Below are 18,194 nucleotides of genomic sequence, written 5' to 3'. Positions count from 1 at the left end.
CTCATTCAAACTCATGTGCATTGAGTCGGTGATGCCATCCAACCAACTCATCATCTGTCGTCCCCTTCTCCTCCTGCCTTCAATCTTTCCCAGCATCAGGGTCTTTTCCAATGAGTCAGTTCTTCACATGAGGTGGCCAAAGTATTGGAGTTTCAGCTTCAGTATCAGTCCTTCCAATGAATATTCAGGACTGATTTCCTTTAGAATTGACTGGATGGATCTCCTTGCAGTCCAAGGGACTCTCAAGAGTCTTCTCCAACACCACATTTCAAAAGCATCACTTCTTCATAATTCAGCTTTCTTTATAGTCCAGATCTTACATCCATACATGATTACTGGAAAAACCATAACTTTGACTAGATAGATCTTTGTTGGTAAAATAATGTCTCTGCTTTTTAATATTCTGTCTATGTTGGTCATAGCTTTTCTTCCAAGGAGAAGGTGTCTTTTAATTTCATGGCTGCAATCACCATCTGCAGTGTTTTGGAGCCCCACCCCCCAATTTTATTTTTAGTGCATTTTTTTTTATTTTGGGTGTCTTTTAATAGAATGCCAATCTGAGACAGGTTAATCTGAATATCAGTACTTTAAAATTTTAAATAGAATACTTAATAACCATCATATATATTTAGGTCTGCTATTTAATTAAAGAAACTGCATATATAATATATTATTTAAAAGCCTATAGGCACTAAACAAGATGTCCTGCATTCATATTTTGTCTTACTGGATACTAAATAGTTTAACACAGGCAACCACATAGCCTCATCATGCCTCAGCTTTTATCTTTATGGAATGGAGTTATAATAGTATTTACTTCCTAAATTTAAAGGAATTCTTTTAAATATAGGCTTAATCAGTAGATGATGATAATGATGGTAGATGGGCAGACAGGTATACACACACATAGGGATTCCCAGGTGGCTCAGTGGTGAAGAATCTGCATGCCGATGCAGGAACCACAGGAGTTGCAGTTTCAATCCCTGGGTCCAGAAGAACCCCTGGAGGAGGAAATGGCAACCCGTTCCAGTATACTTGCCTGGAAAATTCCATGGACAGAGGAGTCTGGGGGGCTACAGTCCATAAGGTCAGAAAGAGTCAAATGTAACTGAGCATGCATGGACACATTGGAAAAAGCTAAAAATTTAATAGAAGTTTTTGCTTATTAACAACAGTGTGGCTATATTTTGATCTCAGCTAATTACAGTTACAGAAGTTATTTTCACCAGTATGTTATGGCCATTGAAGTAAAAATGAATAGGGAAAAAAACCCTTTTCTTTCTGTTCATTAACAAATTCAAAATTTATGAAAACAAGCCACTTCTAATCATTAATAAATAGCAGTTATATTGACATTCTATGAATCAGAGCAAGACATTTCAAATAAACAAAAGTAGAGATATTCTTTTCAGGCTCTATTTGACTTTATTCCTCCAAACTTGTGAGGATCCAACATTAAAAAAAAAAATCTTGATTTATGCCTTAGAGAACAAAGTATAAGTCAAGGATAATGCATTGACCTGACAAAAACTACAGCAAAAAGAGGAAAAAAGTCAATGGGACTTGGTGATAGTTTATCACTCACAGTGACTGAGTTTATCTCTGGGCCAAAATCAATAATGTTTGGGGAAAAAAGCTTAGATGAGAGAATTTTCTGAATGTCTTACTATTTAATATGTCTATCTACTTTTACTTTTTTTTAATACAGTGCATTATTCTTAAGGGCATACTAATATATTAATATATTTAGGAATGCAGTTTATCTTTGAATGATGACAGAACTAAAATTAAAGTCCATTTTACATCATTATTCATATCTAGTCATACGTGTAATATTAAATTAATGTTGAGGATATTTAATTATATTAAATATTGTTTAATCTCATAATTACAGCTCTGTTATACATTGTCCATAATATCATAGCTCAATTGAGTCTTAATGAAGTTGTATTAGTCTTTTTCTGATAATAGTTATTCAAAATAATAAGGATAAAAGTTGTTAATCTTGGAAACTTTGAAAAGATCCTAATTTTACCCTTAATATAGTCTCATATTCTTATTTAAATTTTTAATGTGTAAATATATAAGAATGGAACCATGCCAATTATATCTCAATAAAGGTGGAAGAAAAAAAGATAGCATCAATATTTATTGATCAACCATAATGTGCTGGATAATTTATGCATGATGCAAAATATTTTATTCTTCTAATTATCCCAAGGTTTTGGAGTAGTCAGACTCCAGATTGACCTTAAAGAACTTTCTCAAGTAACGTACTATACTAATTTTAGTTTTATATTAGTAAACAGATGGTAATACTACTTTGAGCCCATCCTAAATGTCACATAGTGGCCTCAATATTTTACAGCATACAAATTGTGATGATATATTTATTCCTTATGGAATATGTATGTCATAAATGTGAACTATTTTGCTCCACACTTCCCAGGTGGCACAGTGCTAAAGAATCTGCCTGTCAGCGCAGGAGACGCAAGAGACCGGAGTTCGATCCCCAGGTTGGAAAGATCCTCTGGAGTAGAAAATGGCAACTAGTTTCAGTATTCTTGCTGAGAAAGTCCATGGACAGAGGAGTTTGGAAGGCTAAAGTCCATGGGGTCACAAAGAGTCAGACATGACTGAGCAAACACAGCACATCTTGCTTATATTAGTGGCTTAGCATTTTGGGCACTACTAAAGAGTTTACCTCATAATTTGTTTCAGTTATTATAATAATTGATCATTAGATTATAGTAAAGTAATTTATTAGGAGAAACAGATATTTGCAGTTGTCAATAACCCTAAGTGTTTTCAAGAGATCTGTCTCAATAGACCAAGAAACTAGATGAATATTCTGAAGAGAAATAGGTGGCTTCCATAAGATCTAGAAGTCAGTTCAGTTCAGTTGCTCAGTAGTGTCTGACTCTTTGAGACCCCATGAATCGCAGCACACCAGGCCTCCCTGTCCATCACCAACACCCGGAGTTCACTCAAACTCATGTCCATTGAGTCAGTAATGCCATCCAGCCATCTCATCCCCTGTCGTCCCCTTCTTCTCCTGCCCCCAATCCCTCCCAGCATCAGAGTCTTTTCCAGTGAGTCAACTCTTCGCATGAGGTGGCCAAAGTATTCGAGTTTCAGCTTTAGCATCAGTCCTTCCAATGGACACCCAGGACTGATCTTTAGGACGGACTGGTTGGACCCCCTTGCAGTCCAAGGGACTCTCAAGAGTCTTCTCTAACACTACAGTTCAAAAGCATCAATTCTTCGGCATTCAGCCTTCTTCACAGTCCAGCTCTCACATCCATACATGACCACTGGAAAAACCATAGCCTTGACGAGACGAACCTTTGTTGACAAAGTAATGTCTCTGCTTTTGAATATGCTATCTAGGTTGGTCATAACTTCCCTTCCAAGGAGTAAGTGTAACATGATCTAGAAGTCATGTTACTGTAATAACCATTTTTATAACTAAGACATACAACAAATATTCCTAGAATTAAAATGAATTTAAAGGGAAAATCATGCTAAAGTCAGTATCTTAATTCAATACATAGTTGCATGGTACAACCTATATTATCATTATCTGCTTATTACATTATACTCAGGCTCTTATTAACACAGTGTATTATGTTATATTAGGTTAAGATATGATGCTCACTGGGACTTCTAAAGCATATTATAAAAATTAAGATATTTGATGGTTTCCTAGTAAACCCATAATTGGTTGTTGTTCAGTCCCTAGGTCATGTCTGAGTCTTTGTGACACCATGGACTGCAGGAAGCCAGGTTTCCCTGTCCTTCACCATTTCCTGGAGCTTACGCAAACTCATGTCCATTGAGTCAGTAATGCCGTCCAACCATCTCATCCTCTGTCATCCCTTTCTCCTACCTTAAATCTTTCCTAGCATCAGGATCCAATTAGTTGGCTCTTTGCGTCAGGTGACCAAAGTATTGGAGCTTCAGATTCAGCTTCAAACCTTCCAATGGATATTCAGGACTGATTTCCTTTAGGATTGACTGGCTTGATCTCCCTGCAGTCCAAGGAACTCTCAAAAATCTTCTTCAGCACTTTTGAAAGCATCAATTCTTGTGGTGCTTAGCTTTCTTTATGGTCCAACTCTTACTTTCATACATGACTACTGGAAAAACCATAGCTTTGACTATATGGATATCTGTCCACAAATTAATATCTCTACTTTACTTATGCAGTCTTAATATGCCATCTAGGTTTGAATTGCTTTTCTTCCAAGGAGTAAGTGCCTTTTAATTTTATGGCTGCAGTCATCATTTTCAGTGATTTTTGGGCCCAAGAAAATAAAGTCTGTCACTGTTTCCACTGTTTCCCCATCTATTTGCTATGAAGTGATGGGACCAGATGTCATGATCTTCATTTTTGAATGTTGAGTTTTAAACCAGCTTTTTCACTCTCCACTTTCTCCTTCATCAGGAAGATCTTTAGTTCCTCTTCACTTTCTACCATAAGAGTGATGTTATCTGCATATCTGAGTGTCAGGGGAATGTTCAACTTTAAGGGATCCAATATGTTGTTTTCTCCCTTTGTGTGCTGTTTCTCAAGGACTCTCTGTTCCTTATCAGTTCCTGGAAAACAAGAACGAGCAGAGCTGCACGCAGTTCTCAGGACTGAGATCATGGGAAAGAGCACCTGCTTGGATTCCCTTCAGTGACTCCCTTCAGTGATCTTTTAGGACTATCCATTTTGTTGCAACTGGTGGAATTTCATTCTTTTTAATGGCTGAGTAATCCTTTGATTGAAGATATATAAGCATGCATTTCTGCAAATAAAGAACCCATGTTTCGCTTGAGACTTGGGTTCCCTGTGTCCTTCTTCTTATTGACTCCAGTCCCCAGGTCCCAGTCTCCAAAGACAATGACATCTGAGGTTATTGATATTTCTCCCAGAAATCTTGATTCAAGCTTGTGCTTCATCCAGACCAGCATTTTGCATGATGTACTCTGCATATAATTTAAATAAGCTTAGTGACAATATACAGCACAGCCTTGAGGTGCTCCTTTCCCAATTTGGAACTGGCCCATTTTTCCATGTCTGGTTCTAACTTTTGCTTTTTGAAGTGCATACAGGTTTCTCAGGAGGCAGGTAAGGTGATCTGGTATTCCCATCTCTTTCAGAATTTTCCACAGTTTATTGTGATCCATATAGTCAAAGGCTTTAGTGTGTCAATGAAGCAGAAGTAGATTTTTTTCTGGAGTTCTCTGCTTATTCTCTGAACCAGAGGATGTTGGCAATTGGATCTCTGGTTCCTCTACCTTTTCTAAATCCAGCTTGTACCTCTGGAAGTTCTCGGGTCACATATTGTTGAAGCCTAACTTGGAGGTTTTTGAGCATTACCTTGCTAGCATATGTGGGAGTTTGCTAGTAATTGTGCAGTAGTTTGAACATACTTTGGCATTTCCCTTCTTTGGGATTGGAATGAAAACTGACCTTTTCCACTCCTGTGGCCACTGCTGAGTTTTCCAAATTTGCTGGCATAATGAGTGCAACACTTTCACAATATCATCTTTTAAGATTTGAAATAACTCAACTGGAATTCTGTCACTCCACTAGCTCACTTGACTCCTCCAGGATGTCTGGCTTTAGGTGAGTGATCACACCCTCATGGTTATCTGGGTCATGAAGATCTTTTTTGTATAGATCTTTGTGCATTCTTACCACCTCTTCTTAATATCTTATGCTTCTATTAGACCCGTACCATTTCTGTCCTTTACTGTGCCCTTCTTTGCATGAAATATTCCCTTGGTATCTCTACTTTCCTTGAAGAGACCGCTAGTCTTTTCCATTCTATTGTTTTCCTCTCTTTCTTTGTGCTGTTCACTTAGGAAAGTTTTCTTATTTCTCCTTGCTGTTCTTTGGAACTCTGCATTCAGATAAATCTCAGTTAAAAGGATAATTTTAAGATGAAGAAATTTCGCAGTCTATGAACAAGAAATTGTGATTATATAAGGATTAAATGAAGGTAGTTTTCGAATATCCAAAATTGTTAGCTTACTTGAAAACATGCAAAATTAAACTTTAGCACTTAGGATCAGTGTGGTCCAACTAATATAATGTTGTCAGAATAATATACTACTATAATATGAAGAGAGTTTTAATCATCTAAAAATGGCTAAGACTCTATTGAAGAGGTTTTATGGCCAGATTTCAAATTTGCTTCTTGATAAGCCCCAAATGAATAGTTTCTATTCATGGGGCTGTGAGTCATCACACAAGTCATGTCATTTTTCAACAAAGCTAATTTATTTTCTACTCTACAACATATTAATTTATAGTCATACTATTAGAGGGAGAATTCTTCAACAGTTTCAAGCTCTTAACAAGAAAGAATCCTCTCCTACTATCTTAAGAGGGTCAAATATTTCAGTTTATCTATTGACAGACTTCACATACAAGATACAGTCAGTGTTTCCTATGAGTAAGGTTACTTGGCCATCTTTTTAAAACCCCAAACCATTGATAGTCAGCACATCCTAGTACATCTTTTTATTTCCCATTTTGATTCCTGAGGGTGTGTTGCAGACAAAAGCAGCTTCCTCAATGTTCAGTAAAAATTTTATGAAGTACCCAACATGCCCAACGTATCGTGACGTAGCACAGGATAGAAATGCTTTACAAGTATGTTCTGTTTATGTGTCATTTTAATTGTCTTGGGATTGACAAGCCAAGAATCTTGGTACTATGTTCTCCAAGTTACAATTTATGCTTACTTCTTGACCAAATTTTATTTCCACAATCATCTTATGGAAAATAGCCAAGAATCTCACACCTGCCCAAGTTTCTCCAAAAAAGAAAAATAAATGTAGTTTTATTAAATGATTGGTTTACTATGTACAATGTGCACAGTACTTTGTCTTCTTCATCATGATTGATTTGGAAGAACATACTGATAATGTCCTCAGTTACAGATGAGAAAAACTCAGTGCATGAATTAATTCCCCAAGATCAAGCAACCAATAGACAAATAAGATTTGTCTTATTAAATAAGACAAATAGATCAACCTTTGTGCCCAAATATTCTATTCACAATGAACTTTTAGTTATATACCATTTTAGCATGATTTAGTAGCATGTTACAGTATAACTGTGAGCTAACATAGGCAGTCTTTATTTTTAGAAAATTATTGAGTATTATGCTTATCAATTAAAAAATCTATCAAGTACTTAGTGTGTAGCATACATCTTGTTAACTCCTGTGAAAGTAACAACAAAATAAAACCTTCAAATTATGACAATTTAGATTGTCTTTTTATGTGTGCTTTTCAAAGAGAAAACTATTTCTCTCTGAAATATTCACAATAAAGTTATTCCCTACTTTTTGTTTCTTTTTTATTTCCCCTAAAAAGATCAAACCTATGCTGGATTGCTCTCAATTAACTAGACTAATTTTATAGTCACACAGCCCTTTTTTTCTTTATGAAACAATTTTCTTCTAATTACTTTTTTTCAAATTATGAGATAATTTTATTTTAATACATTTTAAAATCTAGTCTTTGGCCCTTTCTTGCCCATCATTAGTTGCTAGGACAGAGTGTGGAAATTAAAAGAACACACAGGAAAAAAGAAGATGCAAGAGAAAGAGATGAGATGAGAAAAAAGTAGAAATGACAGATTGCATTAACTTAATGAAGCACTTGAAATAATTGGAACATAATTTTTAAAGTAACTTTAATGCTAAGGAAAAATACTTTTTTTCATTTAATCATTCATTTGTTTGAAGTATTCTCTTCTAAAATATATTTAGCTATATTCTTTCTGTGGATATAGAGTAGTAGATAAAAGCAATACAATGAAAATTCAGTTGAGATTTTTTTGTAAGTTTAGAATGTCTGCTGATTGTTTGGGGGTATATGTTGTTTAGTTGTGTTTAACTCTTTGCAACCCCATGGAATTTAGCCTGCCAGGCTCCTCTCTCCATGGGATTTCCCAGGTGAGAATACTGGAGTCGGTTGCCATTTTCCCATGCTTAACCATATTCATCTATGTGTTTTTTGTTTTTTTGTTTTTTTTTAAAATTTTATTTTATTTTTAAACATTACATAACTGTATTAGTTTTGCCAAATATCAAAATGAATCCGTCACAGGTTTTAAAGTAAGGCTTGAAAATAGTTGTATCATCCTTTTCAAATGAATTTATCTTGTTAAATCATTATTGAAAAATTGTAAGAGGTTAATTGTTCACCCTAATGGACAGATTCTTGCTTTGATTTCTTTTTTTAACTTATTTATCATTATTACAGTAACATTGTAAAAACAAAAGGAGATATTTTTCTCAAACATTGAATTAGTTTGAAAATATTATCGTCGTTACAGAATAGCATCACCTCCTAAATGTGGAGCATCTTGACACACTGGAGTATTTACCATAGCTGGTATGTTGGCATCTGATCTAATATAATGGGCAGATATCCTCGGCAGGATATGATTATGTGACTACGAACCAAATACAAGGAGACTACAAGTGCTGCCATCTAACTTCCTGAGCATTTAATTATTGGAATAATGCTAACAACCTATTATCCTTTTATTACCCTTCAGGGCCTTTTCAAGTATGCAGAAACTATTTTAGACTTGCATAAGAATCAGCCATGATGAGCTACCTGTTTTGTTAGATACTTAAGGGAAGGTATTTTCAAGAAAATATCTTGGCATATGGTATAACTACTGAATCCATCACAGTGCCACTTTTCATATTGGTTTATGGCCATGAAACAAGGTACATTATGACTACAGGGAACAATAATTCACAGGAGGGTCTGTTTTTTTCTCTTGCCTGCACACTAAATTATGAAGGCAGATTGTTTCTTGGTGTTTGCTGAAATTTATGGCATGTACATATTTTTCTGTAAATGTCCTTTCAGGTGAAAGATGTTACACAAAACTCAGGGGTTGGGGGTTTTGCTGGGCAGTAGTGGGGGAAGGGTGACAAATGATTTATACAGAATTCTGACTGATGCTGTTTGAAGCAGTTACAGAAAAGTTTTGTTTAATCAGGATTCAACAAATGTGTCAATGAAAACAAATATGATTGGCATGGGTAGAGCATAGACAGCTTGCACAGCATCAATTTAGAGTGTCTGAGATGGTCTCTTACCTAAATCCTCCCCATCCTGTGCATTCAAGCCTAAGGTGTTTAATTGAGCAGCAGTATTCTTTTGCCTCAAAAACTTATAAGATGTAAAATCCAACATTCCCAGGAAAGGCAAATTTACTCTTAATTTTACACTACACTGTAGAGGCTGATATCCTAACTGATTTCTGGTGGAAGGTTTGCATATCTTATAAAATTTAAACCCTGATAAGTCTATCCCAAGAAATGGTCAAAGTTAGGAGAAGCTCGCAGCTCAAACTACTTTGCATTTAAATTATCAAGAGAAATGAATTAGGGATCAAATTTTCAGTTGAAGGCAGGAAGAAAAGGAGAATAATTTAGAGCCTTAATTTTACCCTTTGATGATTCTTTCAGTGCCTTTTCCAATCTAGTTTCCTCTTTACTCAAATATACTCTCCAATGATCAGTTTAACTCATAACTGCAATGGGATAGGCATATAAGATACACAGAACCACTTTGGAGAAATTCCTGGTTTCTCTACTTTCTATCAAGAAAATATAATTTCTTCTTACCACATTATACTTTTTTGATTCCTTATTCTGAATTGAAATAATTACAGCTATTAAAACAAAAAGACCTATGTCACATTTTTCAAATTTTAGAAGATAATCTGAAGAATAAGAAAAAAAACTTTAAAACTTAATAATTATCAAATCAATAATTAAAACTTAGTGTACACAAAAACTTCATCTTTAGAAAACTATAACATATCTCCCAGCCTGTGCTGTTTTTTAATCTTGGAACAATAAAAACACACTATCAAAGGGAAATGACCTAAGCAGAATAACTTTTTTGAAAAATTATCAGAAAATCACTTAGAAAACACAGGATTAAAAGAATTAAGTGAAAACTCTAAATATCTAGGAAAGGATGATTTAGGATGTTCTATAATATTAATGTTCTATAGGATTCTTATAAAACATTGAGTAAACAACTTTTTGGGATCTGGTTTATAGTTTGTAATTTTTTTAAACAGTGGCTTTAGATGTAGAAATATTTCATTTTACATTTAATTTCATAAAAAAGTAAAAATATTCCTTGACAAACTGCAGAAAATGATTCATCAAAAAGTTATTTGTGATTTCTGACATTTTCTAACTTCTTATCAATGAAGATATAAAAACATTGGAGAGTGTATGTTTTGTGTTGCAGAGATTGTAGGTTCACACAAACAAAACTCACATCTCGTATTTCTAGACTCTTTGGTTAGAAGTTCTCTTCATATAACAAATTGATTTTTTAAGACAACTATGAATAAGTGCTGTTGGTGTTCGATAATCCATTAATATCTCATGAGTGCAGGCATGCTCAGTCACTTCAGTCATGTCTGACTCTTTGGGACCCCATGGACCATTGTCTATCAAGCTCCTCTGTCCATAGTATTTTCCCAGCAAGAATACTGGAGTGGGTTTCCATGCCCTTCCCCAAGGCATCTTCCCAACTCAAGGATGGAACCCACATCTCCTGCATTGAGAGGCAAATTATTTACCACTGAGCCACTAGGGAAACCCATGTGTGTATGTGTGCTTAGTCGTCCCATTGTGTGCAAATCTTTTGGACCTCATGGACTATAGCCTGCCGGACTCCTGTCCATGGGATTCTCTAGGCAAGGATATTGGAGTAGGTAGCCATTCCCTTCTCCAGGGGATCTTCCTGACCCAGGGATTAAATCTGGATTTCCTGCATTGCAGGAGGATTCTTTACCATCTGAGCCACCTGAGAAACCCATAAGCACAGCTAAAATGTAACTTTACTATAATACTGAAAATAGTGATGCAAAATAATATAATAGCACAACAAATCACTACCTACTGGAGAAGTAATTTTGTTCTATGTACTTTATTTCACAGTACTAGGAGGAAATATTAAGATAACAGGAAGGTTTTCCAGGTATACTTAAACTATCCTTTTCCTCAGAAAAAGACAAAACAATAAAACATTACAAAGAAACAATTGTTTAGATGACTAGGTTTGCATTCATGCTTTATTTTACTATTTTTCACTGATTGCATTGGAAAAATAAAGTGAGATTTATGGCATGATTATTCTACAGGACTTTATAATACATTTTTAAAAACATTATTATTGCTATGCAAAAGCATACTTGCTCAAAGATATAAAATATACTCAGAATTGAAGTCAGACTTCTTAACAGATACTTAATTTCAGTAGGACTATTAGAAATTTGGTGAGGTTCATGAAAAAAATTATTCCACATTGAAAAAAATTCAATTATTAAAAAACAGCAAGACTTGCTAATGCTAGGTAGTTGGGCAAGGTCCATTTGTTGACATGGTTGCATTTATGTTTAACATTAATTGTTCCACTAAAGTTAACTTTTGGAAGTAATATGTTCTTGTATGGGAAGGGATCTATGAACAATATTTAGTCTTTGATCATTAGCTTTGATGTGATCTAAAGTTGGAGAAGGCAATGGCACCCCACTCCAGTATTTTTGCCTATAAAACCCCATGGATGGAGGAGCCTGGTGGACTGCAGTCCATGGGGTCGCTAAGAATCAGACATGACTGAACGACTTCATTTTCACTTTTCACTTTTCACTTCCATGCATTGGAGAAGGAAAGGGCAACCCCCTCCAGTGTTCTTGCCTGGAGAATCCCAGGAATGGGGAGCCTGGTGGCTGCCGTCTATGGGGTCACACAGAGTTGGACACGACTGAAGTGACTTAGCAGCAGCATATCAAAGTATTTTAATTCAGAATGAACCTGGTAGAATCTAAACCTATGATTTGTGGTTTATTTCTTCAATGTCATTTTATGAAAATAATAATTGTTAAAAGTTTACTATGGAAGAGTTGGTATAGGTCCTTTTCTTTCACCGAATATTTATAGACAATAAGTGGCTCATTTCCATTGAATATTATCATTATTAAATTTAGTCTTTGTTATGACTTGAATTCTTTAGGCATGAGATGTGTGATCCACTGTAGAGTACTCAGATTACTGCCTTATAATAACATATATTCTTGACCTCAACTTGCTAGACTTAAAATTCTGTTACTATGAAATGTATCATATTTTATAAATATATTTTTCATTTAGTATTAATAGAAATGCTTGAAATATTGTCCTTCATATAACTTTTGCAAAGAAACAATTGTGCTTATCTTGAACACTTGTTTTAAGTCAGATTATTAAGGTTTCATTAACAATCAGAAAATTTGCCCTTTTAGGCATACACTTCTATGAGTTTTGACATTTTAGATCTATGAAACCAAAATTACATAGAATGTTTCCTTTATTGAAAAAAAGTTTTCTCTCGCCCCTTTATAATCAACCATTCTCCTTACCCCAAATCTTGACAGACACTAATTTGTTTGCTTTTTGCAGAATGGAATATAAAGGGAGTAAATCTGAATGGAGCCTTTTCAGATCAACTTTCACTTGGCATAATGCATTGGAAAGTTATTCTTTTTATAAACAATTTATTTTTTCTTATTGTTGAATAGTATTCCATGGTATAGACATGTGCTAATTGGTGTATCCATTCATCATGTGAAGAGCATTTGTGTTATTACCACTTTTGACAGTTATGAATATAGCATCTATAAACATTTGTGTTCACTGTTTTGTGTGCAAATCATTGTTCATGTATCTTTTTTAGTAACACTAAAGTATAGATTATATGATTCTATGGTAAGTGAATATTTTCCTTTGATAATAAACTGCCTCACTCTAGTCCACAGTGCCTGTTCCACTTTGCATTTCTATCAATATTTTAGGAGAGTTCTATCTAGTGCACATAATTTTCTACACTTGAAATTTTTTGTTTGGTTGGCTTTTGTTTTCTCATTTGGTTATCATTATATTTGTAGTAGAATTTTATTGTGGTTTGATTTGTATTTTCACAATGACTAATTATGTATAGCTTTTTTATATATCTTATTTGCCATCATATCTCTATGAAAATGTCTTGAAATGTTATGCCCATTTTAGTTGCCTCATTTTTTTTCTTATTGATTTTAGCACTCTTCATATACTGTGAATACAAGTTCTTTATCAGATACCTGCTTGCAAATGTTTCCTCTCAGCCATAAGCTTGTCTTTGAAGTTTTAAACATATATCTTTCATTTATCCTTTCATTCATTCAATTTACATTTAAATATCTTATTCTAGTATCATTTCGGAGAAGGTGATGGCACCCCACTTCAGTACTCTTGCCTGGAAAATCCCATGGATGGAGGAGCCTGGTAGGCTGCAGTCCATGGGGTCGCTAAGAGTCAGACATGACTGAGCAACTTCCCTTTCACTTTTCACTTTCATGCATTGGAGAAGGAAATGGCAACCCACTCCAGTGTTCTCGCCTGGAGAATCCCAGGGGCGGGGGAGCCTGGTGGGCTGCCATCTATGGGGTCGCACAGATTCGGACACGACTGAAGCGACTTAGCAGCAGCAGCAGTATCATTTATTGAAAAAACTGTTCTTTCTCTAATAAATTTTACTTTCAGCTTTGATAAAAAAAGAACCAATTATGTTAACAGAAGTGATTTAAAGGTAAAGGCTGGTTGGCAAACTGTCTTTCTCAATAGCTCCGCTTCAGCCTCAACTTTCTATCTTCCATGTGTGTCTATGATTCAGATGAGATTTCTCCCTGTACTCTTGACCCTCCCTCAGTAGTTGACTCTGTTGTTTTTTATTTAATACTGGTATCTGTGTGTGTGTGTGTGTGTGTGTGTGTATGTGTGTGCATGCGTGCGTGCGCACGCTTACGCACATGGGCTGCAGGTAGAAATATTTTCTCTCTCATCCTGGTCCAACATCAATTTTAGGTCATTTCTACATTCTGAAGATAACTTTCTCAATGATTCTGCTCATGGTCAAACTGTGCTTTGTATCTTTGGTGGCTTTTGTCAGAAAAAGAGTTTTCTTCTCCTCTCCTACCAACAAAAAATCCTTTCTTTGTCTGGACTCACAGGTAATAAATGCCCTTTCCTAGTGCACCTCTATCTATGTCCTTGAAGAGCTAAGTTACCTTTACCACCTACTTAAAGTAGAATTGCCTGGGTGGGTCTTTTTGATTTTCCAATAAGGAGTCCCCCCACTTTTTCTAAACCTTCACTACCACTGATGCTTTCTCTCATCTCCCACCCTGTGTCCAATCTTTCTCATGTACAATTGGGGAGTTTGGAAGAGAAGAACATAAGAATGAGTATAACCTTCTCCTGAGTCTGTGGTTTTTATTGTTTTTTGTACTCTTAAACTACACTTGCTGCTGCTGCTGCTGCTGCTGCTAAGTCTCTTCAGTCGTGTCCGACTCTGTGCGACCCCATAGCTGGCAGCCCACCAAGCTCCCCTGTCCCTGGGATTCTCCAGGCAAGAACACTTGAGTGGGTTGCCATTTCCTTCTCCAATGCATGAAAGTGAAAAGTGAGAGGGAAGTCCCTCAGTCATGTCCGACCCTTAGCAATTCCATGGACTGCAGCCTACCAGGCTCCTCCGTCCATAGGATTTTCCAGGCTACACTTAGACATTAGCAATTTATTAAAGTTAAATTCTTCTTACGTTCTTGTACGCTACCCAGAACCACCTCTCCCTTATTCTGTCATATGTGTGCCAATTCTCATATCCTGTCTCTCTTTACAAGTCCCCGTCTTTCTGCGGATTTCAGGCTATTTTTCTGTTGTTATTAGGATGACGGCAATGCTCTTTCCAGGTTTCTGCTTCCTGGGTGGAAGCAAAACTCCTATTAGGCAGAAGCATATCTTATACTGTTTCATGTAAACATGAATTCTCGACTTCTCATAGCTATGGCATCCTTATGGGTCTTGTTTCTGGATGAGTTTACAAAAAAAGGGAATAGAACAGAACTTCTAAGACTTGCTTTTGGTGTATGTGATTCTACCAACTCGGACAGGAAAGAATATGTCTGAAAGTGAAGAATTTTATAGAGATCGCCTAGGGTTCTTGGTTTCAAACTCTTTGGCCAATCCTCGCCCCATTTCTTTTTTGGTCAGTAGAAGATTTTAGGATCAATGCATTGCATGTGAATATTTGGCTGGTCTGTACTATATTCCTTTTTCCTCTGGACATGATGAGTTTATTACATTACCTACAATACCCATCAAAAACCAGATAATTTTTTGTTTGTTTTAAGCCATTAAAAGGCAAATATAGAGTACCATATAAAAGTAATCAGCAAATATCTCCAGCTTTATGAAAGCACTACACTTCAAATGTATAAGTCCATCTGGATAAAAAGAGAAACTTTTTTTCTGTGTAAATTTACTCTAATTTCTCATTTACATTGAGATCAAATTTAGGATTGTGCTACACCCATGAAACTAGAACTAAGAGGCAACAATCTTCTATCAGTGAAAAATATAGTGATAAAAACCATAATTACTGAGATAAAACTACATAAGTGGCCCTGATCATACATTAGATCAGGTTTTGGTAAGGGAAATGTCTAACTTGATACATTCCATCAGGAGTAAGAAAATGAGAAAGTGAATAAGACAGTAGGAAATAATGTTTGCAAATATTTTCTGCTACTACACAGGCTGTCTTTTCATTTGTTGATTGCTTTCTTTGCTGTGTAAAAGCTTTTAATTACATCTCATTTTTTAATTTTTGCTTTTATTTGTTTTGTCCTAGGAGACAGATCCAAAAAATTGCTATGGTTTATGTCAGAGAGTGTCCTGTCTAAATTATCTTCTAGGAGTTTTATGGTTTCAGATCAGATCAGATAAGAGCAGTCGCTCAGTCATGTCTGACTCCTTGCGACCCCATGAATTACAGCACGCCAGGCCTCCCTGTCCATCACCAGTTCCCGGAGTTCACTCAGACTCATGTCCATCGAGTCAGTGATGCCATCCAGCCATCTCATCCTCTGTCGTCCCCTTCTCCTCTTGCCTCCAATCCTTCCCAGCATCAGAGTCTTTTCCAATGAGTCAACTCTTCGCATGAGGTGGCCAAAGTACTGGAGTTTCAGCTTTAGCATCATTCCTTCCAAAGAAATCCCATGGCTGATCTCCTTTAGAACGGACTGGTTGGATCTCCTTGAAGTCCAAGGGACTCTCTAGAGTCTTCTCCAACACTACAGTTCAAAAGCATCAATTCTTCAGCGCTCAGCCTTCTTCACGGTCCAACTCTCACATCCATACATAACCACAGGAAAAACCATAGCCTTGATTAGATGGACCTTTGTTGGCAAAGTAATGTCTCTGCTTTTGAATATGCTATCTAGGTTGGTCATAACTTTCCTTCCAAGGAGTAAGCATCTTTTAATTTCATGGCTGCAGTCACCACCTGCAGTGATTTTGGAGCCCAGAAAAATAAAGTCTGACACTGTTTCCACTGTTTCCCCATCTATTTCCCATGAAGTGATGGGACCGGATGCCATGATCTTCGTTTTCTGAATGTTGAGCTTTAAGCCAACTTTTTCACTCTCCACTTTCACTTTCATCAAGAGGCTTTTTAGTTCCTCTTCACTTTCTGCCATAAGGGTGGTGTCATCTGCATATCTGAGGTTATTGATATATCTCTCGGCAATCTTGATTCCAGCTTGTGTTTCTTCCAGTCTAGCATTTCTCATGATGTACCCTGCATATAAGTTAAATAAGCAGGGTGACAATATACAGCCTTGACGTACTCCTTTTCCTATTTGGAACCAGTCTGTTGCTCCATGTCCAGTTCTAACTGTTGCTTCCTGACCTGCATACAAATTTCTCAAGAGGCAGATCAGGTGGTCTGGTATTCCCATCTCTTGAAGAATTTTCCACAGTTTATTGTGATCCACACAGTCAAAGGCTTTGGCATAGTAAATAAAGCAGAAATAGATGTTTTTCTGGAACTCTCTTGCTTTTTCCATGATCCAGCGGATGTTGGCAATTTGACCTCTGATTCTTCTGCCTTTTCTAAAACCAGCTTGAACATCAGGACGTTCACAGTTCACATATTGCTGAAGCCTGGCTTGGAGAATTTTAAGCATTACTTTGCTAGCGTGTGAGATGAGTGCAATTGTGCGGTAGTTTGAGCATTCTTTGGCATTGCCTTTCTTTGGGATTGGAATGAAAACTGACCTTTTCCCGTCCTGTGGCCACTGCTGAGTTTTCCAAATTTGCTGGCATATTGAGTGCAGCACTTTCACATCATCATCTTTCAGGATTTGGAATAGCTCAACTGGAATTCCATCACCTCCACTAGCTTTGTTCATAGTGATGCTTTCTAAGGTCCACTTGACTTCACATTCAGGTCTTACATTTAGGTCTTTAATCCATTTTGAGCTTATTTTTTGTACATGGTATGAGGAAATAGTCTAACCTTGGTATTTTAATGTAGCTGTCCTGTTTTCCAGGCACCATGTGTTGAAGAGACTATCTTTTCTCCCATGTATATTTTTTCCTCTTCTGTCACAGAGTGACCACAGATGCATGAGTTTATTTTGGGACAACCTATTCTGTTCATTGATCTGTCTCTATTTTTGTGCCAGTAATTTTCTGTTTTGACTACTGTAACTTTGTAGCATAATCTGAATTCTTGGAGACTGATACCTCCAGCTTTTTTTCCTTTTCCCTCAAGATTGTTTTGGCAGTTTGGGATCTTTTGGGGTTCCATATGAATTTTAGTACTGTTTGTTCATTTTCTGTTAAAAATAAATGGGTATTTTGATAGGGATTGCATAAAATCTGTAGATTATTTTGGAAGTATGGCCATTTTAACAGTGTTAATCCTTTCAACCCAAAAACATGAGATATCTTTCAATTTCTTAGTATTATCTTCAATTTCCTTGATCAATGTTTTATGTTTTTCAGAGTATAGATCTTTTGCCTAGGATATGTGTATTCCTATTTTATTATTTTTGATGTTATTTTATGAGTTTTTAAAATATTTCTTTCTGATATTTCATTATTGATATATAGAAAAGCAAGAAATTTCTGAAAGTTGTATCTTACAGCTTATACTGAATTAATTTATTAGTTATAATAGATTTTTGGAGAAGGACATGGCAACCCACTCCAGTGTTCTTGCCTGGAGAATCCCAGGGACGGGAGAGCCTGGTGGGCTGCTGTCTATGGGGTCGCACAGAG

General features: G+C 36.1%; 1 long non-coding RNA gene across 1 annotated transcript in view; it reads left to right on the top strand.

The window, feature by feature from the left end:
* The window catches only part of LOC129644767 (uncharacterized), a 64,522-nt gene extending 51,453 nt beyond the window's left edge, over positions 1–13,069 (top strand). The window contains exon 3 of the long non-coding RNA XR_008710973.1: positions 12,495–13,069. This is a non-coding gene — a long non-coding RNA (uncharacterized LOC129644767). The remainder of the gene's footprint in view (positions 1–12,494) is intronic.
* Positions 13,070–18,194: the final 5,125 nt, after the last annotated feature.

The sequence above is a fragment of the Bubalus kerabau genome, chromosome 2, assembly GCF_029407905.1.
Source record: "Bubalus kerabau isolate K-KA32 ecotype Philippines breed swamp buffalo chromosome 2, PCC_UOA_SB_1v2, whole genome shotgun sequence".
Taxonomy (NCBI): Eukaryota; Metazoa; Chordata; class Mammalia; order Artiodactyla; family Bovidae; genus Bubalus; species Bubalus kerabau.
This window is presented reverse-complemented; position numbering and strand designations above follow the sequence as displayed.